This window comes from Aquarana catesbeiana, linkage group LG13 (genome assembly GCF_042186555.1).
Source record: "Aquarana catesbeiana isolate 2022-GZ linkage group LG13, ASM4218655v1, whole genome shotgun sequence".
Taxonomy (NCBI): Eukaryota; Metazoa; Chordata; class Amphibia; order Anura; family Ranidae; genus Aquarana; species Aquarana catesbeiana.
Window position 1 is genome coordinate 164707402 of NC_133336.1, and position 17400 is coordinate 164724801.

The window sequence follows — 17400 nt, forward strand, 5'->3', positions numbered from 1 at the left end:
TGAGCGTGCCGTAAGAGATCGCCTACGGCCACATCACCCTGAAAGCGCCCGATCTCGTCTGATCTCGGAGGCTAAGCAGGGTCGGGCCTGGTTAGTACCTGGATGGGAGACCGCCTGGGAATACCAGGTGCCGTAGGCTTCTTTTTTTCTTGGAGTTCTGGACTTGCCCTGTTTTTTTCCTCGTTTCCCATCTTGGTGCCGCCAAAGTCAAGAGGGTTGAGCGTGCCGTAAGAGATCGCCTACGGCCACATCACCCTGAAAGCGCCCGATCTCGTCTGATCTCGGAGGCTAAGCAGGGTCGGGCCTGGTTAGTACCTGGATGGGAGACCGCCTGGGAATACCAGGTGCCGTAGGCTTCTTTTTTTTCTTGGATTTCTGGACTTGCCCTGTTTTTTTTCCTCGTTTCCCATCTTGGCGCCGCCAAAGTCAAGAGGGTTGAGCGTGCCGTAAGAGATCGCCTACGGCCACATCACCTTGAAAGCGCCCGATCTCGTCTGATCTCGGAGGCTAAGCAGGGTCGGGCCTGGTTAGTACCTGGATGGGAGACCGCCTGGGAATACCAGGTGCCGTAGGCTTCTTTTTTTTGGGGGAGTTCTGGACTTGCCCTGTTTTTTTTCCTCGTTTCCCATCTTGGCGCCGCCAAGGTCAAGAGGGTTGAGCGTGCCGTTAGAGATCGCCTACGGCCACATCACCCTGAAAGCGCCCGATCTCGTCTGATCTCGGAGGCTAAGCAGGGTCGGGCCTGGTTAGTACCTGGATGGGAGACCGCCTGGGAATACCAGGTGCCGTAGGCTTCTTTTTTTGGGGGGCGTTCTGGACTTGCCCTGTTTTTTTTCCTCGTTTCCCATCTTGGCGCCGCCAAGGTCAAGAGGGTTGAGCGTGCCGTTAGAGATCGCCTACGGCCACATCACCCTGAAAGCGCCCGATCTCGTCTGATCTCGGAGGCTAAGCAGGGTCGGGCCTGGTTAGTACCTGGATGGGAGACCGCCTGGGAATACCAGGTGCCGTAGGCTTCTTTTTTTCTTGGATTTCTGGACTTGCCCTGTTTTTTTTCCTCGTTTCCCATCTTGGCGCCGCCAAAGTCAAGAGGGTTGAGCGTGCCGTAAGAGATCGCCTACGGCCACATCACCCTGAAAGCGCCCGATCTCGGAGGCTAAGCAGGGTCGGGCCTGGTTAGTACCTGGATGGGAGACCGCCTGGGAATACCAGGTGCCGTAGGCTTCTTTTTTTTGGGGGAGTTCTGGACTTGCCCTGTTTTTTTTCCTCGTTTCCCATCTTGGCGCCGCCAAGGTCAAGAGGGTTGAGCGTGCCGTTAGAGATCGCCTACGGCCACATCACCCTGAAAGCGCCAGATCTCGTCTGATCTCGGAGGCTAAGCAGGGTCGGGCCTGGTTAGTACCTGGATGGGAGACCGCCTGGGAATACCAGGTGCCGTAGGCTTCTTTTTTTGGGGGGCGTTCTGGACTTGCCCTGTTTTTTTTCCTCGTTTCCCATCTTGGCGCCGCCAAGGTCAAGAGGGTTGAGCGTGCCGTTAGAGATCGCCTACGGCCACATCACCCTGAAAGCGCCCGATCTCGTCTGACTCTCGGAGGCTAAGCAGGGTCGGGCCTGGTTAGTACCTGGATGGGAGACCGCCTGGGAATACCAGGTGCCGTAGGCTTCTTTTTTTCTTGGATTTCTGGACTTGCCCTGTTTTTTTTCCTCGTTTCCCATCTTGGCGCCGCCAAAGTCAAGAGGGTTGAGCGTGCCGTAAGAGATCGCCTACGGCCACATCACCCTGAAAGCGCCCGATCTCGTCTGATCTCGGAGGCTAAGCAGGGTCGGGCCTGGTTAGTACCTGGATGGGAGACCGCCTGGGAATACCAGGTGCCGTAGGCTTCTTTTTTTCTTGGAGTTCTGGACTTGCCCTGTTTTTTTCCTCGTTTCCCATCTTGGTGCCGCCAAAGTCAAGAGGGTTGAGCGTGCCGTAAGAGATCGCCTACGGCCACATCACCCTGAAAGCGCCCGATCTCGTCTGATCTCGGAGGCTAAGCAGGGTCGGGCCTGGTTAGTACCTGGATGGGAGACCGCCTGGGAATACCAGGTGCCGTAGGCTTCTTTTTTTCTTGGATTTCTGGACTTGCCCTGTTTTTTTTCCTCGTTTCCCATCTTGGCGCCGCCAAGGTCAAGAGGGTTGAGCGTGCCGTTAGAGATCGCCTACGGCCACATCACCCTGAAAGCGCCCGATCTCGTCTGATCTCGGAGGCTAAGCAGGGTCGGGCCTGGTTAGTACCTGGATGGGAGACCGCCTGGGAATACCAGGTGCCGTAGGCTTCTTTTTTTCTTGGAGTTCTGGACTTGCCCTGTTTTTTTCCTCGTTTCCCACCTTGGTGCCGCCAAAGTCAAGAGGGTTGAGCGTGCCGTAAGAGATCGCCTACGGCCACATCACCCTGAAAGCGCCCGATCTCGTCTGATCTCGGAGGCTAAGCAGGGTCGGGCCTGGTTAGTACCTGGATGGGAGACCGCCTGGGAATACCAGGTGCCGTAGGCTTCTTTTTTTTGGGGGAGTTCTGGCCTTGCCCTGTTTTTTTCCTCGTTTCCCATCTTGGCGCCGCCAAGGTCAAGAGGGTTGAGCGTGCCGTTAGAGATCGCCTACGGCCACATCACCCTGAAAGCGCCCGATCTCGTCTGATCTCGGAGGCTAAGCAGGGTCGGGCCTGGTTAGTACCTGGATGGGAGACCGCCTGGGAATACCAGGTGCCGTAGGCTTCTATTTTTTGGGGGAGTTCTGGACTTGCCCTGTTTTTTTTCCTCGTTTCCCATCTTGGCGCCGCCAAGGTCAAGAGGGTTGAGCGTGCCGTTAGAGATCGCCTACGGCCACATCACCCTGAAAGCGCCCGATCTCGTCTGATCTCGGAGGCTAAGCAGGGTCGGGCCTGGTTAGTACCTGGATGGGAGACCGCCTGGGAATACCAGGTGCCGTAGGCTTCTTTTTTTGGGGGGCGTTCTGGACTTGCCCTGTTTTTTTTCCTCGTTTCCCATCTTGGCGCCGCCAAGGTCAAGAGGGTTGAGCGTGCCGTTAGAGATCGCCTACGGCCACATCACCCTGAAAGCGCCCGATCTCGTCTGATCTCGGAGGCTAAGCAGGGTCGGGCCTGGTTAGTACCTGGATGGGAGACCGCCTGGGAATACCAGGTGCCGTAGGCTTCTTTTTTTCTTGGATTTCTGGACTTGCCCTGTTTTTTTTCCTCGTTTCCCATCTTGGCGCCGCCAAGGTCAAGAGGGTTGAGCGTGCCGTTAGAGATCGCCTACGGCCACATCACCCTGAAAGCGCCCGATCTCGTCTGATCTCGGAGGCTAAGCAGGGTCGGGCCTGGTTAGTACCTGGATGGGAGACCGCCTGGGAATACCAGGTGCCGTAGGCTTCTTTTTTTCTTGGAGTTCTGGACTTGCCCTGTTTTTTTCCTCGTTTCCCACCTTGGTGCCGCCAAAGTCAAGAGGGTTGAGCGTGCCGTAAGAGATCGCCTACGGCCACATCACCCTGAAAGCGCCCGATCTCGTCTGATCTCGGAGGCTAAGCAGGGTCGGGCCTGGTTAGTACCTGGATGGGAGACCGCCTGGGAATACCAGGTGCCGTAGGCTTCTTTTTTTTGGGGGAGTTCTGGCCTTGCCCTGTTTTTTTCCTCGTTTCCCATCTTGGCGCCGCCAAGGTCAAGAGGGTTGAGCGTGCCGTTAGAGATCGCCTACGGCCACATCACCCTGAAAGCGCCCGATCTCGTCTGATCTCGGAGGCTAAGCAGGGTCGGGCCTGGTTAGTACCTGGATGGGAGACCGCCTGGGAATACCAGGTGCCGTAGGCTTCTATTTTTTGGGGGAGTTCTGGACTTGCCCTGTTTTTTTTCCTCGTTTCCCATCTTGGCGCCGCCAAGGTCAAGAGGGTTGAGCGTGCCGTTAGAGATCGCCTACGGCCACATCACCCTGAAAGCGCCCGATCTCGTCTGATCTCGGAGGCTAAGCAGGGTCGGGCCTGGTTAGTACCTGGATGGGAGACCACCTGGGAATACCAGGTGCCGTAGGCTTCTTTTTTTGGGGGGCGTTCTGGACTTGCCCTGTTTTTTTTCCTCGTTTCCCATCTTGGCGCCGCCAAGGTCAAGAGGGTTGAGCGTGCCGTTAGAGATCGCCTACGGCCACATCACCCTGAAAGCGCCCGATCTCGTCTGATCTCGGAGGCTAAGCAGGGTCGGGCCTGGTTAGTACCTGGATGGGAGACCGCCTGGGAATACCAGGTGCCATAGGCTTCTTTTTTTCTTGGATTTCTGGACTTGCCCTGTTTTTTTTCCTCGTTTCCCATCTTGGCGCCGCCAAGGTCAAGAGGGTTGAGCGTGCCGTTAGAGATCGCCTACGGCCACATCACCCTGAAAGCGCCCGATCTCGTCTGATCTCGGAGGCTAAGCAGGGTCGGGCCTGGTTAGTACCTGGATGGGAGACCGCCTGGGAATACCAGGTGCCGTAGGCTTCTTTTTTTCTTGGAGTTCTGGACTTGCCCTGTTTTTTTCCTCGTTTCCCATCTTGGTGCCGCCAAAGTCAAGAGGGTTGAGCGTGCCGTAAGAGATCGCCTACGGCCACATCACCCTGAAAGCGCCCGATCTCGTCTGATCTCGGAGGCTAAGCAGGGTCGGGCCTGGTTAGTACCTGGATGGGAGACCGCCTGGGAATACCAGGTGCCGTAGGCTCCTTTTTTTCTTGGAGTTCTGGACTTGCCCTGTTTTTTTTCCTCGTTTCCCATCTTGGCGCCGCCAAAGTCAAGAGGGTTGAGCGTGCCGTAAGAGATCGCCTACGGCCACATCACCCTGAAAGCGCCCGATCTCGTCTGATCTCGGAGGCTAAGCAGGGTCGGGCCTGGTTAGTACCTGGATGGGAGACCGCCTGGGAATACCAGGTGCCGTAGGCTCCTTTTTTTCTTGGAGTTCTGGACTTGCCCTGTTTTTTTTCCTCGTTTCCCATCTTGGCGCCGCCAAAGTCAAGAGGGTTGAGCGTGCCGTAAGAGATCGCCTACGGCCACATCACCCTGAAAGCGCCCGATCTCGTCTGATCTCGGAGGCTAAGCAGGGTCGGGCCTGGTTAGTACCTGGATGGGAGACCGCCTGGGAATACCAGGTGCCGTAGGCTTCTTTTTTTTGGGGGAGTTCTGGACTTGCCCTGTTTTTTTTCCTCGTTTCCCATCTTGGCGCCGCCAAGGTCAAGAGGGTTGAGCGTGCCGTTAGAGATCGCCTACGGCCACATCACCCTGAAAGCGCCCGATCTCGTCTGATCTCGGAGGCTAAGCAGGGTCGGGCCTGGTTAGTACCTGGATGGGAGACCGCCTGGGAATACCAGGTGCCGTAGGCTTCTTTTTTTCTTGGATTTCTGGACTTGCCCTGTTTTTTTTCCTTGTTTCCCATCTTGGCGCCGCCAAAGTCAAGAGGGTTGAGCGTGCCGTAAGAGATCGCCTACGGCCACATCACCCTGAAAGCGCCCGATCTCGTCTGATCTCGGAGGCTAAGCAGGGTCGGGCCTGGTTAGTACCTGGATGGGAGACCGCCTGGGAATACCAGGTGCCGTAGGCTTCTTTTTTTCTTGGAGTTCTGGACTTGCCCTGTTTTTTTCCTCGTTTCCCATCTTGGTGCCGCCAAAGTCAAGAGGGTTGAGCGTGCCGTAAGAGATCGCCTATGGCCACATCACCCTGAAAGCGCCCGATCTCGTCTGATCTCGGAGGCTAAGCAGGGTCGGGCCTGGTTAGTACCTGGATGGGAGACCGCCTGGGAATACCAGGTGCCGTAGGCTTCTTTTTTTCTTGGAGTTCTGGACTTGCCCTGTTTTTTTCCTCGTTTCCCATCTTGGTGCCGCCAAAGTCAAGAGGGTTGAGCGTGCCGTAAGAGATCGCCTACGGCCACATCACCCTGAAAGCGCCCGATCTCGTCTGATCTCGGAGGCTAAGCAGGGTCGGGCCTGGTTAGTACCTGGATGGGAGACCGCCTGGGAATACCAGGTGCCGTAGGCTTCTTTTTTTGGGGGGCGTTCTGGACTTGCCCTGTTTTTTTTCCTCGTTTCCCATCTTGGCGCCGCCAAGGTCAAGAGGGTTGAGCGTGCCGTTAGAGATCGCCTACGGCCACATCACCCTGAAAGCGCCCGATCTCGTCTGATCTCGGAGGCTAAGCAGGGTCGGGCCTGGTTAGTACCTGGATGGGAGACCGCCTGGGAATACCAGGTGCCGTAGGCTTCTTTTTTTTGGGGGAGTTCTGGACTTGCCCTGTTTTTTTTCCTCGTTTCCCATCTTGGCGCCGCCAAGGTCAAGAGGGTTGAGCGTGCCGTTAGAGATCGCCTACGGCCACATCACCCTGAAAGCGCCCGATCTCGTCTGATCTCGGAGGCTAAGCAGGGTCGGGCCTGGTTAGTACCTGGATGGGAGACCGCCTGGGAATACCAGGTGCCGTAGGCTTCTTTTTTTGGGGGGCGTTCTGGACTTGCCCTGTTTTTTTTCCTCGTTTCCCATCTTGGCGCCGCCAAGGTCAAGAGGGTTGAGCGTGCCGTTAGAGATCGCCTACGGCCACATCACCCTGAAAGCGCCCGATCTCGTCTGATCTCGGAGGCTAAGCAGGGTCGGGCCTGGTTAGTACCTGGATGGGAGACCGCCTGGGAATACCAGGTGCCGTAGGCTTCTTTTTTTCTTGGATTTCTGGACTTGCCCTGTTTTTTTTCCTCGTTTCCCATCTTGGCGCCGCCAAAGTCAAGAGGGTTGAGCGTGCCGTAAGAGATCGCCTACGGCCACATCACCCTGAAAGCGCCCGATCTCGTCTGATCTCGGAGGCTAAGCAGGGTCGGGCCTGGTTAGTACCTGGATGGGAGACCGCCTGGGAATACCAGGTGCCGTAGGCTTCTTTTTTTCTTGGAGTTCTGGACTTGCCCTGTTTTTTTCCTCGTTTCCCATCTTGGTGCCGCCAAAGTCAAGAGGGTTGAGCGTGCCGTAAGAGATCGCCTACGGCCACATCACCCTGAAAGCGCCCGATCTCGTCTGATCTCGGAGGCTAAGCAGGGTCGGGCCTGGTTAGTACCTGGATGGGAGACCGCCTGGGAATACCAGGTGCCGTAGGCTTCTTTTTTTCTTGGATTTCTGGACTTGCCCTGTTTTTTTTCCTCGTTTCCCATCTTGGCGCCGCCAAAGTCAAGAGGGTTGAGCGTGCCGTAAGAGATCGCCTACGGCCACATCACCCTGAAAGCGCCCGATCTCGTCTGATCTCGGAGGCTAAGCAGGGTCGGGCCTGGTTAGTACCTGGATGGGAGACCGCCTGGGAATACCAGGTGCCGTAGGCTTCTTTTTTTTGGGGGAGTTCTGGACTTGCCCTGTTTTTTTTCCTCGTTTCCCATCTTGGCGCCGCCAAGGTCAAGAGGGTTGAGCGTGCCGTTAGAGATCGCCTACGGCCACATCACCCTGAAAGCGCCCGATCTCGTCTGATCTCGGAGGCTAAGCAGGGTCGGGCCTGGTTAGTACCTGGATGGGAGACCGCCTGGGAATACCAGGTGCCGTAGGCTTCTTTTTTTGGGGGGCGTTCTGGACTTGCCCTGTTTTTTTTCCTCGTTTCCCATCTTGGCGCCGCCAAGGTCAAGAGGGTTGAGCGTGCCGTTAGAGATCGCCTACGGCCACATCACCCTGAAAGCGCCCGATCTCGTCTGATCTCGGAGGCTAAGCAGGGTCGGGCCTGGTTAGTACCTGGATGGGAGACCGCCTGGGAATACCAGGTGCCGTAGGCTTCTTTTTTTCTTGGATTTCTGGACTTGCCCTGTTTTTTTTCCTCGTTTCCCATCTTGGCGCCGCCAAAGTCAAGAGGGTTGAGCGTGCCGTAAGAGATCGCCTACGGCCACATCACCCTGAAAGCGCCCGATCTCGTCTGATCTCGGAGGCTAAGCAGGGTCGGGCCTGGTTAGTACCTGGATGGGAGACCGCCTGGGAATACCAGGTGCCGTAGGCTTCTTTTTTTTGGGGGAGTTCTGGACTTGCCCTGTTTTTTTTCCTCGTTTCCCATCTTGGCGCCGCCAAGGTCAAGAGGGTTGAGCGTGCCGTTAGAGATCGCCTACGGCCACATCACCCTGAAAGCGCCCGATCTCGTCTGATCTCGGAGGCTAAGCAGGGTTGGGCCTGGTTAGTACCTGGATGGGAGACCGCCTGGGAATACCAGGTGCCGTAGGCTTCTTTTTTTGGGGGGCGTTCTGGACTTGCCCTGTTTTTTTTCCTCGTTTCCCATCTTGGCGCCGCCAAGGTCAAGAGGGTTGAGCGTGCCGTTAGAGATCGCCTACGGCCACATCACCCTGAAAGCGCCCGATCTCGTCTGATCTCGGAGGCTAAGCAGGGTCGGGCCTGGTTAGTACCTGGATGGGAGACCGCCTGGGAATACCAGGTGCCGTAGGCTTCTTTTTTTCTTGGATTTCTGGACTTGCCCTGTTTTTTTTCCTCGTTTCCCATCTTGGCGCCGCCAAAGTCAAGAGGGTTGAGCGTGCCGTAAGAGATCGCCTACGGCCACATCACCCTGAAAGCGCCCGATCTCGTCTGATCTCGGAGGCTAAGCAGGGTCGGGCCTGGTTAGTACCTGGATGGGAGACCGCCTGGGAATACCAGGTGCCGTAGGCTTCTTTTTTTCTTGGAGTTCTGGACTTGCCCTGTTTTTTTCCTCGTTTCCCATCTTGGTGCCGCCAAAGTCAAGAGGGTTGAGCGTGCCGTAAGAGATCGCCTACGGCCACATCACCCTGAAAGCGCCCGATCTCGTCTGATCTCGGAGGCTAAGCAGGGTCGGGCCTGGTTAGTACCTGGATGGGAGACCGCCTGGGAATACCAGGTGCCGTAGGCTTCTTTTTTTCTTGGATTTCTGGACTTGCCCTGTTTTTTTTCCTCGTTTCCCATCTTGGCGCCGCCAAGGTCAAGAGGGTTGAGCGTGCCGTTAGAGATCGCCTACGGCCACATCACCCTGAAAGCGCCCGATCTCGTCTGATCTCGGAGGCTAAGCAGGGTCGGGCCTGGTTAGTACCTGGATGGGAGACCGCCTGGGAATACCAGGTGCCGTAGGCTTCTTTTTTTCTTGGAGTTCTGGACTTGCCCTGTTTTTTTCCTCGTTTCCCACCTTGGTGCCGCCAAAGTCAAGAGGGTTGAGCGTGCCGTAAGAGATCGCCTACGGCCACATCACCCTGAAAGCGCCCGATCTCGTCTGATCTCGGAGGCTAAGCAGGGTCGGGCCTGGTTAGTACCTGGATGGGAGACCGCCTGGGAATACCAGGTGCCGTAGGCATCTTTTTTTTGGGGGAGTTCTGGCCTTGCCCTGTTTTTTTCCTCGTTTCCCATCTTGGCGCCGCCAAGGTCAAGAGGGTTGAGCGTGCCGTTAGAGATCGCCTACGGCCACATCACCCTGAAAGCGCCCGATCTTGTCTGATCTCGGAGGCTAAGCAGGGTCGGGCCTGGTTAGTACCTGGATGGGAGACCGCCTGGGAATACCAGGTGCCGTAGGCTTCTTTTTTTTGGGGGAGTTCTGGACTTGCCCTGTTTTTTTTCCTCGTTTCCCATCTTGGCGCCGCCAAGGTCAAGAGGGTTGAGCGTGCCGTTAGAGATCGCCTACGGCCACATCACCCTGAAAGCGCCCGATCTCGTCTGATCTCGGAGGCTAAGCAGGGTCGGGCCTGGTTAGTACCTGGATGGGAGACCGCCTGGGAATACCAGGTGCCGTAGGCTTCTTTTTTTGGGGGGCGTTCTGGACTTGCCCTGTTTTTTTTCCTCGTTTCCCATCTTGGCGCCGCCAAGGTCAAGAGGGTTGAGCGTGCCGTTAGAGATCGCCTACGGCCACATCACCCTGAAAGCGCCCGATCTCGTCTGATCTCGGAGGCTAAGCAGGGTCGGGCCTGGTTAGTACCTGGATGGGAGACCGCCTGGGAATACCAGGTGCCGTAGGCTTCTTTTTTTCTTGGATTTCTGGACTTGCCCTGTTTTTTTTCCTCGTTTCCCATCTTGGCGCCGCCAAGGTCAAGAGGGTTGAGCGTGCCGTTAGAGATCGCCTACGGCCACATCACCCTGAAAGCGCCCGATCTCGTCTGATCTCGGAGGCTAAGCAGGGTCGGGCCTGGTTAGTACCTGGATGGGAGACCGCCTGGGAATACCAGGTGCCGTAGGCTTCTTTTTTTCTTGGAGTTCTGGACTTGCCCTGTTTTTTTCCTCGTTTCCCATCTTGGTGCCGCCAAAGTCAAGAGGGTTGAGCGTGCCGTAAGAGATCGCCTACGGCCACATCACCCTGAAAGCGCCCGATCTCGTCTGATCTCGGAGGCTAAGCAGGGTCGGGCCTGGTTAGTACCTGGATGGGAGACCGCCTGGGAATACCAGGTGCCGTAGGCTCCTTTTTTTCTTGGAGTTCTGGACTTGCCCTGTTTTTTTTCTCGTTTCCCATCTTGGCGCCGCCAAAGTCAAGAGGGTTGAGCGTGCCGTAAGAGATCGCCTACGGCCACATCACCCTGAAAGCGCCCGATCTCGTCTGATCTCGGAGGCTAAGCAGGGTCGGGCCTGGTTAGTACCTGGATGGGAGACCGCCTGGGAATACCAGGTGCCGTAGGCTTCTTTTTTTGGGGGGCGTTCTGGACTTGCCCTGTTTTTTTTCCTCGTTTCCCATCTTGGCGCCGCCAAGGTCAAGAGGGTTGAGCGTGCCGTTAGAGATCGCCTACGGCCACATCACCCTGAAAGCGCCCGATCTCGTCTGATCTCGGAGGCTAAGCAGGGTTGGGCCTGGTTAGTACCTGGATGGGAGACCGCCTGGGAATACCAGGTGCCGTAGGCTTCTTTTTTTGGGGGGCGTTCTGGACTTGCCCTGTTTTTTTTCCTCGTTTCCCATCTTGGCGCCGCCAAGGTCAAGAGGGTTGAGCGTGCCGTTAGAGATCGCCTACGGCCACATCACCCTGAAAGCGCCCGATCTCGTCTGATCTCGGAGGCTAAGCAGGGTCGGGCCTGGTTAGTACCTGGATGGGAGACCGCCTGGGAATACCAGGTGCCGTAGGCTTCTTTTTTTCTTGGATTTCTGGACTTGCCCTGTTTTTTTTCCTCGTTTCCCATCTTGGCGCCGCCAAAGTCAAGAGGGTTGAGCGTGCCGTAAGAGATCGCCTACGGCCACATCACCCTGAAAGCGCCCGATCTCGTCTGATCTCGGAGGCTAAGCAGGGTCGGGCCTGGTTAGTACCTGGATGGGAGACCGCCTGGGAATACCAGGTGCCGTAGGCTTCTTTTTTTCTTGGAGTTCTGGACTTGCCCTGTTTTTTTCCTCGTTTCCCATCTTGGTGCCGCCAAAGTCAAGAGGGTTGAGCGTGCCGTAAGAGATCGCCTACGGCCACATCACCCTGAAAGCGCCCGATCTCGTCTGATCTCGGAGGCTAAGCAGGGTCGGGCCTGGTTAGTACCTGGATGGGAGACCGCCTGGGAATACCAGGTGCCGTAGGCTTCTTTTTTTCTTGGATTTCTGGACTTGCCCTGTTTTTTTTCCTCGTTTCCCATCTTGGCGCCGCCAAGGTCAAGAGGGTTGAGCGTGCCGTTAGAGATCGCCTACGGCCACATCACCCTGAAAGCGCCCGATCTCGTCTGATCTCGGAGGCTAAGCAGGGTCGGGCCTGGTTAGTACCTGGATGGGAGACCGCCTGGGAATACCAGGTGCCGTAGGCTTCTTTTTTTCTTGGAGTTCTGGACTTGCCCTGTTTTTTTCCTCGTTTCCCACCTTGGTGCCGCCAAAGTCAAGAGGGTTGAGCGTGCCGTAAGAGATCGCCTACGGCCACATCACCCTGAAAGCGCCCGATCTCGTCTGATCTCGGAGGCTAAGCAGGGTCGGGCCTGGTTAGTACCTGGATGGGAGACCGCCTGGGAATACCAGGTGCCGTAGGCTTCTTTTTTTTGGGGGAGTTCTGGCCTTGCCCTGTTTTTTTCCTCGTTTCCCATCTTGGCGCCGCCAAGGTCAAGAGGGTTGAGCGTGCCGTTAGAGATCGCCTACGGCCACATCACCCTGAAAGCGCCCGATCTCGTCTGATCTCGGAGGCTAAGCAGGGTCGGGCCTGGTTAGTACCTGGATGGGAGACCGCCTGGGAATACCAGGTGCCGTAGGCTTCTTTTTTTTGGGGGAGTTCTGGACTTGCCCTGTTTTTTTTCCTCGTTTCCCATCTTGGCGCCGCCAAGGTCAAGAGGGTTGAGCGTGCCGTTAGAGATCGCCTACGGCCACATCACCCTGAAAGCGCCCGATCTCGTCTGATCTCGGAGGCTAAGCAGGGTCGGGCCTGGTTAGTACCTGGATGGGAGACCGCCTGGGAATACCAGGTGCCGTAGGCTTCTTTTTTTGGGGGGCGTTCTGGACTTGCCCTGTTTTTTTTCCTCGTTTCCCATCTTGGCGCCGCCAAGGTCAAGAGGGTTGAGCGTGCCGTTAGAGATCGCCTACGGCCACATCACCCTGAAAGCGCCCGATCTCGTCTGATCTCGGAGGCTAAGCAGGGTCGGGCCTGGTTAGTACCTGGATGGGAGACCGCCTGGGAATACCAGGTGCCGTAGGCTTCTTTTTTTCTTGGATTTCTGGACTTGCCCTGTTTTTTTTCCTCGTTTCCCATCTTGGCGCCGCCAAGGTCAAGAGGGTTGAGCGTGCCGTTAGAGATCGCCTACGGCCACATCACCCTGAAAGCGCCCGATCTCGTCTGATCTCGGAGGCTAAGCAGGGTCGGGCCTGGTTAGTACCTGGATGGGAGACCGCCTGGGAATACCAGGTGCCGTAGGCTTCTTTTTTTCTTGGAGTTCTGGACTTGCCCTGTTTTTTTCCTCGTTTCCCATCTTGGTGCCGCCAAAGTCAAGAGGGTTGAGCGTGCCGTAAGAGATCGCCTACGGCCACATCACCCTGAAAGCGCCCGATCTCGTCTGATCTCGGAGGCTAAGCAGGGTCGGGCCTGGTTAGTACCTGGATGGGAGACCGCCTGGGAATACCAGGTGCCGTAGGCTCCTTTTTTTCTTGGAGTTCTGGACTTGCCCTGTTTTTTTTCCTCGTTTCCCATCTTGGCGCCGCCAAAGTCAAGAGGGTTGAGCGTGCCGTAAGAGATCGCCTACGGCCACATCACCCTGAAAGCGCCCGATCTCGTCTGATCTCGGAGGCTAAGCAGGGTCGGGCCTGGTTAGTACCTGGATGGGAGACCGCCTGGGAATACCAGGTGCCGTAGGCTTCTTTTTTTGGGGGGCGTTCTGGACTTGCCCTGTTTTTTTTCCTCGTTTCCCATCTTGGCGCCGCCAAGGTCAAGAGGGTTGAGCGTGCCGTTAGAGATCGCCTACGGCCACATCACCCTGAAAGCGCCCGATCTCGTCTGATCTCGGAGGCTAAGCAGGGTCGGGCCTGGTTAGTACCTGGATGGGAGACCGCCTGGGAATACCAGGTGCCGTAGGCTTCTTTTTTTCTTGGATTTCTGGACTTGCCCTGTTTTTTTTCCTCGTTTCCCATCTTGGCGCCGCCAAAGTCAAGAGGGTTGAGCGTGCCGTAAGAGATCGCCTACGGCCACATCACCCTGAAAGCGCCCGATCTCGTCTGATCTCGGAGGCTAAGCAGGGTCGGGCCTGGTTAGTACCTGGATGGGAGACCGCCTGGGAATACCAGGTGCCGTAGGCTTCTTTTTTTCTTGGAGTTCTGGACTTGCCCTGTTTTTTTCCTCGTTTCCCATCTTGGTGCCGCCAAAGTCAAGAGGGTTGAGTGTGCCATAAGAGATCGCCTACGGCCACATCACCCTGAAAGCGCCCGATCTCGTCTGATCTCGGAGGCTAAGCAGGGTCGGGCCTGGTTAGTACCTGGATGGGAGACCGCCTGGGAATACCAGGTGCCGTAGGCTTCTTTTTTTCTTGGATTTCTGGACTTGCCCTGTTTTTTTTCCTCGTTTCCCATCTTGGCGCCGCCAAAGTCAAGAGGGTTGAGCGTGCCGTAAGAGATCGCCTACGGCCACATCACCCTGAAAGCGCCCGATCTCGTCTGATCTCGGAGGCTAAGCAGGGTCGGGCCTGGTTAGTACCTGGATGGGAGACCGCCTGGGAATACCAGGTGCCGTAGGCTTCTCTTTTTCTTGGAGTTCTGGACTTGCCCTGTTTTTTTCCTCGTTTCCCATCTTGGTGCCGCCAAAGTCAAGAGGGTTGAGCGTGCCGTAAGAGATCGCCTACGGCCACATCACCCTGAAAGCGCCCGATCTCGTCTGATCTCGGAGGCTAAGCAGGGTCGGGCCTGGTTAGTACCTGGATGGGAGACCGCCTGGGAATACCAGGTGCCGTAGGCTTCTTTTTTTGGGGGGCGTTCTGGACTTGCCCTGTTTTTTTTCCTCGTTTCCCATCTTGGCGCCGCCAAGGTCAAGAGGGTTGAGCGTGCCGTTAGAGATCGCCTACGGCCACATCACCCTGAAAGCGCCCGATCTCGTCTGATCTCGGAGGCTAAGCAGGGTCGGGCCTGGTTAGTACCTGGATGGGAGACCGCCTGGGAATACCAGGTGCCGTAGGCTTCTTTTTTTTGGGGGAGTTCTGGACTTGCCCTGTTTTTTTTCCTCGTTTCCCATCTTGGCGCCGCCAAGGTCAAGAGGGTTGAGCGTGCCATTAGAGATCGCCTACGGCCACATCACCCTGAAAGCGCCCGATCTCGTCTGATCTCGGAGGCTAAGCAGGGTCGGGCCTGGTTAGTACCTGGATGGGAGACCGCCTGGGAATACCAGGTGCCGTAGGCTTCTTTTTTTGGGGGGCGTTCTGGACTTGCCCTGTTTTTTTTCCTCGTTTCCCATCTTGGCGCCGCCAAGGTCAAGAGGGTTGAGCGTGCCGTTAGAGATCGCCTACGGCCACATCACCCTGAAAGCGCCCGATCTCGTCTGATCTCGGAGGCTAAGCAGGGTCGGGCCTGGTTAGTACCTGGATGGGAGACCGCCTGGGAATACCAGGTGCCGTAGGCTTCTTTTTTTCTTGGATTTCTGGACTTGCCCTGTTTTTTTTCCTCGTTTCCCATCTTGGCGCCGCCAAAGTCAAGAGGGTTGAGCGTGCCGTAAGAGATCGCCTACGGCCACATCACCCTGAAAGCGCCCGATCTTGTCTGATCTCGGAGGCTAAGCAGGGTCGGGCCTGGTTAGTACCTGGATGGGAGACCGCCTGGGAATACCAGGTGCCGTAGGCTTCTTTTTTTCTTGGAGTTCTGGACTTGCCCTGTTTTTTTCCTCGTTTCCCATCTTGGTGCCGCCAAAGTCAAGAGGGTTGAGCGTGCCGTAAGAGATCGCCTACGGCCACATCACCCTGAAAGCGCCCGATCTCGTCTGATCTCGGAGGCTAAGCAGGGTCGGGCCTGGTTAGTACCTGGATGGGAGACCGCCTGGGAATACCAGGTGCCGTAGGCTTCTTTTTTTCTTGGATTTCTGGACTTGCCCTGTTTTTTTTCCTCGTTTCCCATCTTGGCGCCGCCAAAGTCAAGAGGGTTGAGCGTGCCGTAAGAGATCGCCTACGGCCACATCACCCTGAAAGCGCCCGATCTCGTCTGATCTCGGAGGCTAAGCAGGGTCGGGCCTGGTTAGTACCTGGATGGGAGACCGCCTGGGAATACCAGGTGCCGTAGGCTTCTTTTTTTTGGGGGAGTTCTGGACTTGCCCTGTTTTTTTTCCTCGTTTCCCATCTTGGCGCCGCCAAGGTCAAGAGGGTTGAGCGTGCCGTTAGAGATCGCCTACGGCCACATCACCCTGAAAGCGCCCGATCTCGTCTGATCTCGGAGGCTAAGCAGGGTCGGGCCTGGTTAGTACCTGGATGGGAGACCGCCTGGGAATACCAGGTGCCGTAGGCTTCTTTTTTTGGGGGGCGTTCTGGACTTGCCCTGTTTTTTTTCCTCGTTTCCCATCTTGGCGCCGCCAAGGTCAAGAGGGTTGAGCGTGCCGTTAGAGATCGCCTACGGCCACATCACCCTGAAAGCGCCCGATCTCGTCTGATCTCGGAGGCTAAGCAGGGTCGGGCCTGGTTAGTACCTGGATGGGAGACCGCCTGGGAATACCAGGTGCCGTAGGCTTCTTTTTTTCTTGGATTTCTGGACTTGCCCTGTTTTTTTTCCTCGTTTCCCATCTTGGCGCCGCCAAAGTCAAGAGGGTTGAGCGTGCCGTAAGAGATCGCCTACGGCCACATCACCCTGAAAGCGCCCGATCTCGTCTGATCTCGGAGGATAAGCAGGGTCGGGCCTGGTTAGTACCTGGATGGGAGACCGCCTGGGAATACCAGGTGCCGTAGGCTTCTTTTTTTCTTGGAGTTCTGGACTTGCCCTGTTTTTTTCCTCGTTTCCCATCTTGGTGCAGCCAAAGTCAAGAGGGTTGAGCGTGCCGTAAGAGATCGCCTATGGCCACATCACCCTGAAAGCGCCCGATCTCGTCTGATCTCGGAGGCTAAGCAGGGTCGGGCCTGGTTAGTACCTGGATGGGAGACCGCCTGGGAATACCAGGTGCCGTAGGCTTCTTTTTTTCTTGGAGTTCTGGACTTGCCCTGTTTTTTTCCTCGTTTCCCATCTTGGTGCCGCCAAAGTCAAGAGGGTTGAGCATGCCGTAAGAGATCGCCTACGGCCACATCACCCTGAAAGCGCCCGATCTCGTCTGATCTCGGAGGCTAAGCAGGGTCGGGCCTGGTTAGTACCTGGATGGGAGACCGCCTGGGAATACCAGGTGCCGTAGGCTTCTTTTTTTGGGGGGCGTTCTGGACTTGCCCTGTTTTTTTTCCTCGTTTCCCATCTTGGCGCCGCCAAGGTCAAGAGGGTTGAGCGTGCCGTTAGAGATCGCCTACGGCCACATCACCCTGAAAGCGCCCGATCTCGTCTGATCTCGGAGGCTAAGCAGGGTCGGGCCTGGTTAGTACCTGGATGGGAGACCGCCTGGGAATACCAGGTGCCGTAGGCTTCTTTTTTTTGGGGGAGTTCTGGACTTGCCCTGTTTTTTTTCCTCGTTTCCCATCTTGGCGCCGCCAAGGTCAAGAGGGTTGAGCGTGCCGTTAGAGATCGCCTACGGCCACATCACCCTGAAAGCGCCCGATCTCGTCTGATCTCGGAGGCTAAGCAGGGTCGGGCCTGGTTAGTACCTGGATGGGAGACCGCCTGGGAATACCAGGTGCCGTAGGCTTCTTTTTTTGGGGGGCGTTCTGGACTTGCCCTGTTTTTTTTCCTCGTTTCCCATCTTGGCGCCGCCAAGGTCAAGAGGGTTGAGCGTGCCGTTAGAGATCGCCTACAGCCACATCACCCTGAAAGCGCCCGATCTCGTCTGATCTCGGAGGCTAAGCAGGGTCGGGCCTGGTTAGTACCTGGATGGGAGACCGCCTGGGAATACCAGGTGCCGTAGGCTTCTTTTTTTCTTGGATTTCTGGACTTGCCCTGTTTT

General features: G+C 56.5%; 79 non-coding genes and 1 pseudogene across 79 annotated transcripts; all 80 read left to right on the forward strand.

The window, feature by feature from the left end:
* Nucleotides 1–20: 20 nt before the first annotated feature.
* On the forward strand, nt 21–139 carry LOC141118501 (5S ribosomal RNA). Its single transcript, XR_012237872.1, has one exon. It is a non-coding gene; the product is annotated as a 5S ribosomal RNA (ribosomal RNA).
* Nucleotides 140–237: 98 nt separating this feature from the next.
* LOC141118502 (5S ribosomal RNA) lies at nt 238–356 on the forward strand. Its single transcript, XR_012237873.1, has one exon. It is a non-coding gene; the product is annotated as a 5S ribosomal RNA (ribosomal RNA).
* Nucleotides 357–456: 100 nt separating this feature from the next.
* Nucleotides 457–575, forward strand: LOC141119994 (5S ribosomal RNA). Its single transcript, XR_012239327.1, has one exon. It is a non-coding gene; the product is annotated as a 5S ribosomal RNA (ribosomal RNA).
* A 100-nt stretch (nt 576–675) lies between these two features.
* On the forward strand, nt 676–794 carry LOC141118503 (5S ribosomal RNA). Its single transcript, XR_012237874.1, has one exon. It is a non-coding gene; the product is annotated as a 5S ribosomal RNA (ribosomal RNA).
* A 100-nt stretch (nt 795–894) lies between these two features.
* LOC141118505 (5S ribosomal RNA) lies at nt 895–1013 on the forward strand. Its single transcript, XR_012237876.1, has one exon. It is a non-coding gene; the product is annotated as a 5S ribosomal RNA (ribosomal RNA).
* Nucleotides 1014–1112: 99 nt separating this feature from the next.
* LOC141120604 (5S ribosomal RNA) lies at nt 1113–1221 on the forward strand (annotated as a pseudogene).
* Nucleotides 1222–1321: 100 nt separating this feature from the next.
* LOC141120357 (5S ribosomal RNA) lies at nt 1322–1440 on the forward strand. The gene has a single exon (XR_012239680.1). It is a non-coding gene; the product is annotated as a 5S ribosomal RNA (ribosomal RNA).
* A 100-nt stretch (nt 1441–1540) lies between these two features.
* LOC141120501 (5S ribosomal RNA) lies at nt 1541–1660 on the forward strand. Its single transcript, XR_012239818.1, has one exon. It is a non-coding gene; the product is annotated as a 5S ribosomal RNA (ribosomal RNA).
* A 99-nt stretch (nt 1661–1759) lies between these two features.
* LOC141118506 (5S ribosomal RNA) lies at nt 1760–1878 on the forward strand. The gene has a single exon (XR_012237877.1). It is a non-coding gene; the product is annotated as a 5S ribosomal RNA (ribosomal RNA).
* Nucleotides 1879–1976: 98 nt separating this feature from the next.
* LOC141118507 (5S ribosomal RNA) lies at nt 1977–2095 on the forward strand. The gene has a single exon (XR_012237878.1). It is a non-coding gene; the product is annotated as a 5S ribosomal RNA (ribosomal RNA).
* Nucleotides 2096–2194: 99 nt separating this feature from the next.
* On the forward strand, nt 2195–2313 carry LOC141118508 (5S ribosomal RNA). The gene has a single exon (XR_012237879.1). It is a non-coding gene; the product is annotated as a 5S ribosomal RNA (ribosomal RNA).
* A 98-nt stretch (nt 2314–2411) lies between these two features.
* LOC141118510 (5S ribosomal RNA) lies at nt 2412–2530 on the forward strand. Its single transcript, XR_012237880.1, has one exon. It is a non-coding gene; the product is annotated as a 5S ribosomal RNA (ribosomal RNA).
* Nucleotides 2531–2629: 99 nt separating this feature from the next.
* On the forward strand, nt 2630–2748 carry LOC141118511 (5S ribosomal RNA). The gene has a single exon (XR_012237881.1). It is a non-coding gene; the product is annotated as a 5S ribosomal RNA (ribosomal RNA).
* Nucleotides 2749–2848: 100 nt separating this feature from the next.
* LOC141118512 (5S ribosomal RNA) lies at nt 2849–2967 on the forward strand. Its single transcript, XR_012237882.1, has one exon. It is a non-coding gene; the product is annotated as a 5S ribosomal RNA (ribosomal RNA).
* Nucleotides 2968–3067: 100 nt separating this feature from the next.
* On the forward strand, nt 3068–3186 carry LOC141118513 (5S ribosomal RNA). The gene has a single exon (XR_012237883.1). It is a non-coding gene; the product is annotated as a 5S ribosomal RNA (ribosomal RNA).
* A 99-nt stretch (nt 3187–3285) lies between these two features.
* LOC141118514 (5S ribosomal RNA) lies at nt 3286–3404 on the forward strand. The gene has a single exon (XR_012237884.1). It is a non-coding gene; the product is annotated as a 5S ribosomal RNA (ribosomal RNA).
* Nucleotides 3405–3502: 98 nt separating this feature from the next.
* LOC141118515 (5S ribosomal RNA) lies at nt 3503–3621 on the forward strand. The gene has a single exon (XR_012237885.1). It is a non-coding gene; the product is annotated as a 5S ribosomal RNA (ribosomal RNA).
* Nucleotides 3622–3720: 99 nt separating this feature from the next.
* LOC141118517 (5S ribosomal RNA) lies at nt 3721–3839 on the forward strand. Its single transcript, XR_012237887.1, has one exon. It is a non-coding gene; the product is annotated as a 5S ribosomal RNA (ribosomal RNA).
* A 100-nt stretch (nt 3840–3939) lies between these two features.
* LOC141117960 (5S ribosomal RNA) lies at nt 3940–4058 on the forward strand. The gene has a single exon (XR_012237351.1). It is a non-coding gene; the product is annotated as a 5S ribosomal RNA (ribosomal RNA).
* Nucleotides 4059–4158: 100 nt separating this feature from the next.
* On the forward strand, nt 4159–4277 carry LOC141120292 (5S ribosomal RNA). The gene has a single exon (XR_012239616.1). It is a non-coding gene; the product is annotated as a 5S ribosomal RNA (ribosomal RNA).
* Nucleotides 4278–4376: 99 nt separating this feature from the next.
* LOC141118518 (5S ribosomal RNA) lies at nt 4377–4495 on the forward strand. The gene has a single exon (XR_012237888.1). It is a non-coding gene; the product is annotated as a 5S ribosomal RNA (ribosomal RNA).
* A 98-nt stretch (nt 4496–4593) lies between these two features.
* LOC141118519 (5S ribosomal RNA) lies at nt 4594–4712 on the forward strand. The gene has a single exon (XR_012237889.1). It is a non-coding gene; the product is annotated as a 5S ribosomal RNA (ribosomal RNA).
* Nucleotides 4713–4811: 99 nt separating this feature from the next.
* LOC141118520 (5S ribosomal RNA) lies at nt 4812–4930 on the forward strand. The gene has a single exon (XR_012237890.1). It is a non-coding gene; the product is annotated as a 5S ribosomal RNA (ribosomal RNA).
* Nucleotides 4931–5029: 99 nt separating this feature from the next.
* Nucleotides 5030–5148, forward strand: LOC141118521 (5S ribosomal RNA). Its single transcript, XR_012237891.1, has one exon. It is a non-coding gene; the product is annotated as a 5S ribosomal RNA (ribosomal RNA).
* A 100-nt stretch (nt 5149–5248) lies between these two features.
* On the forward strand, nt 5249–5367 carry LOC141118522 (5S ribosomal RNA). The gene has a single exon (XR_012237892.1). It is a non-coding gene; the product is annotated as a 5S ribosomal RNA (ribosomal RNA).
* Nucleotides 5368–5466: 99 nt separating this feature from the next.
* LOC141118523 (5S ribosomal RNA) lies at nt 5467–5585 on the forward strand. Its single transcript, XR_012237893.1, has one exon. It is a non-coding gene; the product is annotated as a 5S ribosomal RNA (ribosomal RNA).
* A 98-nt stretch (nt 5586–5683) lies between these two features.
* On the forward strand, nt 5684–5802 carry LOC141119958 (5S ribosomal RNA). Its single transcript, XR_012239291.1, has one exon. It is a non-coding gene; the product is annotated as a 5S ribosomal RNA (ribosomal RNA).
* A 98-nt stretch (nt 5803–5900) lies between these two features.
* Nucleotides 5901–6019, forward strand: LOC141118524 (5S ribosomal RNA). The gene has a single exon (XR_012237894.1). It is a non-coding gene; the product is annotated as a 5S ribosomal RNA (ribosomal RNA).
* A 100-nt stretch (nt 6020–6119) lies between these two features.
* Nucleotides 6120–6238, forward strand: LOC141118525 (5S ribosomal RNA). Its single transcript, XR_012237895.1, has one exon. It is a non-coding gene; the product is annotated as a 5S ribosomal RNA (ribosomal RNA).
* A 100-nt stretch (nt 6239–6338) lies between these two features.
* LOC141118526 (5S ribosomal RNA) lies at nt 6339–6457 on the forward strand. Its single transcript, XR_012237896.1, has one exon. It is a non-coding gene; the product is annotated as a 5S ribosomal RNA (ribosomal RNA).
* A 100-nt stretch (nt 6458–6557) lies between these two features.
* Nucleotides 6558–6676, forward strand: LOC141118528 (5S ribosomal RNA). Its single transcript, XR_012237898.1, has one exon. It is a non-coding gene; the product is annotated as a 5S ribosomal RNA (ribosomal RNA).
* Nucleotides 6677–6775: 99 nt separating this feature from the next.
* On the forward strand, nt 6776–6894 carry LOC141118529 (5S ribosomal RNA). Its single transcript, XR_012237900.1, has one exon. It is a non-coding gene; the product is annotated as a 5S ribosomal RNA (ribosomal RNA).
* Nucleotides 6895–6992: 98 nt separating this feature from the next.
* LOC141118530 (5S ribosomal RNA) lies at nt 6993–7111 on the forward strand. Its single transcript, XR_012237901.1, has one exon. It is a non-coding gene; the product is annotated as a 5S ribosomal RNA (ribosomal RNA).
* A 99-nt stretch (nt 7112–7210) lies between these two features.
* Nucleotides 7211–7329, forward strand: LOC141118531 (5S ribosomal RNA). The gene has a single exon (XR_012237902.1). It is a non-coding gene; the product is annotated as a 5S ribosomal RNA (ribosomal RNA).
* A 100-nt stretch (nt 7330–7429) lies between these two features.
* LOC141118532 (5S ribosomal RNA) lies at nt 7430–7548 on the forward strand. Its single transcript, XR_012237903.1, has one exon. It is a non-coding gene; the product is annotated as a 5S ribosomal RNA (ribosomal RNA).
* Nucleotides 7549–7648: 100 nt separating this feature from the next.
* Nucleotides 7649–7767, forward strand: LOC141118533 (5S ribosomal RNA). Its single transcript, XR_012237904.1, has one exon. It is a non-coding gene; the product is annotated as a 5S ribosomal RNA (ribosomal RNA).
* Nucleotides 7768–7866: 99 nt separating this feature from the next.
* On the forward strand, nt 7867–7985 carry LOC141118534 (5S ribosomal RNA). The gene has a single exon (XR_012237905.1). It is a non-coding gene; the product is annotated as a 5S ribosomal RNA (ribosomal RNA).
* A 100-nt stretch (nt 7986–8085) lies between these two features.
* On the forward strand, nt 8086–8204 carry LOC141120999 (5S ribosomal RNA). The gene has a single exon (XR_012240142.1). It is a non-coding gene; the product is annotated as a 5S ribosomal RNA (ribosomal RNA).
* A 100-nt stretch (nt 8205–8304) lies between these two features.
* On the forward strand, nt 8305–8423 carry LOC141118536 (5S ribosomal RNA). The gene has a single exon (XR_012237906.1). It is a non-coding gene; the product is annotated as a 5S ribosomal RNA (ribosomal RNA).
* A 99-nt stretch (nt 8424–8522) lies between these two features.
* Nucleotides 8523–8641, forward strand: LOC141118537 (5S ribosomal RNA). Its single transcript, XR_012237907.1, has one exon. It is a non-coding gene; the product is annotated as a 5S ribosomal RNA (ribosomal RNA).
* Nucleotides 8642–8739: 98 nt separating this feature from the next.
* Nucleotides 8740–8858, forward strand: LOC141118538 (5S ribosomal RNA). The gene has a single exon (XR_012237908.1). It is a non-coding gene; the product is annotated as a 5S ribosomal RNA (ribosomal RNA).
* A 99-nt stretch (nt 8859–8957) lies between these two features.
* On the forward strand, nt 8958–9076 carry LOC141118540 (5S ribosomal RNA). The gene has a single exon (XR_012237910.1). It is a non-coding gene; the product is annotated as a 5S ribosomal RNA (ribosomal RNA).
* Nucleotides 9077–9174: 98 nt separating this feature from the next.
* On the forward strand, nt 9175–9293 carry LOC141119885 (5S ribosomal RNA). Its single transcript, XR_012239218.1, has one exon. It is a non-coding gene; the product is annotated as a 5S ribosomal RNA (ribosomal RNA).
* A 99-nt stretch (nt 9294–9392) lies between these two features.
* On the forward strand, nt 9393–9511 carry LOC141120322 (5S ribosomal RNA). Its single transcript, XR_012239646.1, has one exon. It is a non-coding gene; the product is annotated as a 5S ribosomal RNA (ribosomal RNA).
* Nucleotides 9512–9611: 100 nt separating this feature from the next.
* LOC141118541 (5S ribosomal RNA) lies at nt 9612–9730 on the forward strand. Its single transcript, XR_012237911.1, has one exon. It is a non-coding gene; the product is annotated as a 5S ribosomal RNA (ribosomal RNA).
* A 100-nt stretch (nt 9731–9830) lies between these two features.
* Nucleotides 9831–9949, forward strand: LOC141118542 (5S ribosomal RNA). Its single transcript, XR_012237912.1, has one exon. It is a non-coding gene; the product is annotated as a 5S ribosomal RNA (ribosomal RNA).
* Nucleotides 9950–10048: 99 nt separating this feature from the next.
* Nucleotides 10049–10167, forward strand: LOC141118543 (5S ribosomal RNA). Its single transcript, XR_012237913.1, has one exon. It is a non-coding gene; the product is annotated as a 5S ribosomal RNA (ribosomal RNA).
* A 98-nt stretch (nt 10168–10265) lies between these two features.
* LOC141118544 (5S ribosomal RNA) lies at nt 10266–10384 on the forward strand. Its single transcript, XR_012237914.1, has one exon. It is a non-coding gene; the product is annotated as a 5S ribosomal RNA (ribosomal RNA).
* Nucleotides 10385–10482: 98 nt separating this feature from the next.
* On the forward strand, nt 10483–10601 carry LOC141118545 (5S ribosomal RNA). Its single transcript, XR_012237915.1, has one exon. It is a non-coding gene; the product is annotated as a 5S ribosomal RNA (ribosomal RNA).
* Nucleotides 10602–10701: 100 nt separating this feature from the next.
* LOC141121010 (5S ribosomal RNA) lies at nt 10702–10820 on the forward strand. The gene has a single exon (XR_012240153.1). It is a non-coding gene; the product is annotated as a 5S ribosomal RNA (ribosomal RNA).
* A 100-nt stretch (nt 10821–10920) lies between these two features.
* LOC141118546 (5S ribosomal RNA) lies at nt 10921–11039 on the forward strand. The gene has a single exon (XR_012237916.1). It is a non-coding gene; the product is annotated as a 5S ribosomal RNA (ribosomal RNA).
* Nucleotides 11040–11138: 99 nt separating this feature from the next.
* On the forward strand, nt 11139–11257 carry LOC141118547 (5S ribosomal RNA). Its single transcript, XR_012237917.1, has one exon. It is a non-coding gene; the product is annotated as a 5S ribosomal RNA (ribosomal RNA).
* A 98-nt stretch (nt 11258–11355) lies between these two features.
* LOC141118548 (5S ribosomal RNA) lies at nt 11356–11474 on the forward strand. The gene has a single exon (XR_012237918.1). It is a non-coding gene; the product is annotated as a 5S ribosomal RNA (ribosomal RNA).
* Nucleotides 11475–11573: 99 nt separating this feature from the next.
* LOC141118549 (5S ribosomal RNA) lies at nt 11574–11692 on the forward strand. The gene has a single exon (XR_012237919.1). It is a non-coding gene; the product is annotated as a 5S ribosomal RNA (ribosomal RNA).
* A 98-nt stretch (nt 11693–11790) lies between these two features.
* Nucleotides 11791–11909, forward strand: LOC141118552 (5S ribosomal RNA). Its single transcript, XR_012237921.1, has one exon. It is a non-coding gene; the product is annotated as a 5S ribosomal RNA (ribosomal RNA).
* A 99-nt stretch (nt 11910–12008) lies between these two features.
* Nucleotides 12009–12127, forward strand: LOC141118553 (5S ribosomal RNA). Its single transcript, XR_012237922.1, has one exon. It is a non-coding gene; the product is annotated as a 5S ribosomal RNA (ribosomal RNA).
* Nucleotides 12128–12227: 100 nt separating this feature from the next.
* On the forward strand, nt 12228–12346 carry LOC141118554 (5S ribosomal RNA). Its single transcript, XR_012237923.1, has one exon. It is a non-coding gene; the product is annotated as a 5S ribosomal RNA (ribosomal RNA).
* Nucleotides 12347–12446: 100 nt separating this feature from the next.
* On the forward strand, nt 12447–12565 carry LOC141118555 (5S ribosomal RNA). Its single transcript, XR_012237924.1, has one exon. It is a non-coding gene; the product is annotated as a 5S ribosomal RNA (ribosomal RNA).
* A 99-nt stretch (nt 12566–12664) lies between these two features.
* Nucleotides 12665–12783, forward strand: LOC141118556 (5S ribosomal RNA). The gene has a single exon (XR_012237925.1). It is a non-coding gene; the product is annotated as a 5S ribosomal RNA (ribosomal RNA).
* A 98-nt stretch (nt 12784–12881) lies between these two features.
* Nucleotides 12882–13000, forward strand: LOC141118557 (5S ribosomal RNA). Its single transcript, XR_012237926.1, has one exon. It is a non-coding gene; the product is annotated as a 5S ribosomal RNA (ribosomal RNA).
* Nucleotides 13001–13099: 99 nt separating this feature from the next.
* On the forward strand, nt 13100–13218 carry LOC141118558 (5S ribosomal RNA). Its single transcript, XR_012237927.1, has one exon. It is a non-coding gene; the product is annotated as a 5S ribosomal RNA (ribosomal RNA).
* Nucleotides 13219–13318: 100 nt separating this feature from the next.
* Nucleotides 13319–13437, forward strand: LOC141118559 (5S ribosomal RNA). Its single transcript, XR_012237928.1, has one exon. It is a non-coding gene; the product is annotated as a 5S ribosomal RNA (ribosomal RNA).
* A 99-nt stretch (nt 13438–13536) lies between these two features.
* On the forward strand, nt 13537–13655 carry LOC141118560 (5S ribosomal RNA). Its single transcript, XR_012237929.1, has one exon. It is a non-coding gene; the product is annotated as a 5S ribosomal RNA (ribosomal RNA).
* A 98-nt stretch (nt 13656–13753) lies between these two features.
* On the forward strand, nt 13754–13872 carry LOC141118561 (5S ribosomal RNA). The gene has a single exon (XR_012237930.1). It is a non-coding gene; the product is annotated as a 5S ribosomal RNA (ribosomal RNA).
* Nucleotides 13873–13971: 99 nt separating this feature from the next.
* LOC141118563 (5S ribosomal RNA) lies at nt 13972–14090 on the forward strand. The gene has a single exon (XR_012237932.1). It is a non-coding gene; the product is annotated as a 5S ribosomal RNA (ribosomal RNA).
* Nucleotides 14091–14188: 98 nt separating this feature from the next.
* LOC141118564 (5S ribosomal RNA) lies at nt 14189–14307 on the forward strand. The gene has a single exon (XR_012237933.1). It is a non-coding gene; the product is annotated as a 5S ribosomal RNA (ribosomal RNA).
* Nucleotides 14308–14407: 100 nt separating this feature from the next.
* LOC141118565 (5S ribosomal RNA) lies at nt 14408–14526 on the forward strand. The gene has a single exon (XR_012237934.1). It is a non-coding gene; the product is annotated as a 5S ribosomal RNA (ribosomal RNA).
* A 100-nt stretch (nt 14527–14626) lies between these two features.
* LOC141118566 (5S ribosomal RNA) lies at nt 14627–14745 on the forward strand. The gene has a single exon (XR_012237935.1). It is a non-coding gene; the product is annotated as a 5S ribosomal RNA (ribosomal RNA).
* A 100-nt stretch (nt 14746–14845) lies between these two features.
* On the forward strand, nt 14846–14964 carry LOC141118567 (5S ribosomal RNA). Its single transcript, XR_012237936.1, has one exon. It is a non-coding gene; the product is annotated as a 5S ribosomal RNA (ribosomal RNA).
* Nucleotides 14965–15063: 99 nt separating this feature from the next.
* Nucleotides 15064–15182, forward strand: LOC141120323 (5S ribosomal RNA). The gene has a single exon (XR_012239647.1). It is a non-coding gene; the product is annotated as a 5S ribosomal RNA (ribosomal RNA).
* Nucleotides 15183–15280: 98 nt separating this feature from the next.
* Nucleotides 15281–15399, forward strand: LOC141118568 (5S ribosomal RNA). Its single transcript, XR_012237937.1, has one exon. It is a non-coding gene; the product is annotated as a 5S ribosomal RNA (ribosomal RNA).
* Nucleotides 15400–15498: 99 nt separating this feature from the next.
* LOC141118569 (5S ribosomal RNA) lies at nt 15499–15617 on the forward strand. Its single transcript, XR_012237938.1, has one exon. It is a non-coding gene; the product is annotated as a 5S ribosomal RNA (ribosomal RNA).
* Nucleotides 15618–15717: 100 nt separating this feature from the next.
* Nucleotides 15718–15836, forward strand: LOC141118570 (5S ribosomal RNA). The gene has a single exon (XR_012237939.1). It is a non-coding gene; the product is annotated as a 5S ribosomal RNA (ribosomal RNA).
* A 100-nt stretch (nt 15837–15936) lies between these two features.
* On the forward strand, nt 15937–16055 carry LOC141118571 (5S ribosomal RNA). Its single transcript, XR_012237940.1, has one exon. It is a non-coding gene; the product is annotated as a 5S ribosomal RNA (ribosomal RNA).
* A 99-nt stretch (nt 16056–16154) lies between these two features.
* LOC141120046 (5S ribosomal RNA) lies at nt 16155–16273 on the forward strand. Its single transcript, XR_012239379.1, has one exon. It is a non-coding gene; the product is annotated as a 5S ribosomal RNA (ribosomal RNA).
* A 98-nt stretch (nt 16274–16371) lies between these two features.
* Nucleotides 16372–16490, forward strand: LOC141119959 (5S ribosomal RNA). Its single transcript, XR_012239292.1, has one exon. It is a non-coding gene; the product is annotated as a 5S ribosomal RNA (ribosomal RNA).
* A 98-nt stretch (nt 16491–16588) lies between these two features.
* On the forward strand, nt 16589–16707 carry LOC141118572 (5S ribosomal RNA). Its single transcript, XR_012237941.1, has one exon. It is a non-coding gene; the product is annotated as a 5S ribosomal RNA (ribosomal RNA).
* Nucleotides 16708–16807: 100 nt separating this feature from the next.
* On the forward strand, nt 16808–16926 carry LOC141118574 (5S ribosomal RNA). The gene has a single exon (XR_012237943.1). It is a non-coding gene; the product is annotated as a 5S ribosomal RNA (ribosomal RNA).
* Nucleotides 16927–17026: 100 nt separating this feature from the next.
* Nucleotides 17027–17145, forward strand: LOC141118575 (5S ribosomal RNA). Its single transcript, XR_012237944.1, has one exon. It is a non-coding gene; the product is annotated as a 5S ribosomal RNA (ribosomal RNA).
* Nucleotides 17146–17245: 100 nt separating this feature from the next.
* Nucleotides 17246–17364, forward strand: LOC141120395 (5S ribosomal RNA). Its single transcript, XR_012239717.1, has one exon. It is a non-coding gene; the product is annotated as a 5S ribosomal RNA (ribosomal RNA).
* Nucleotides 17365–17400: the final 36 nt, after the last annotated feature.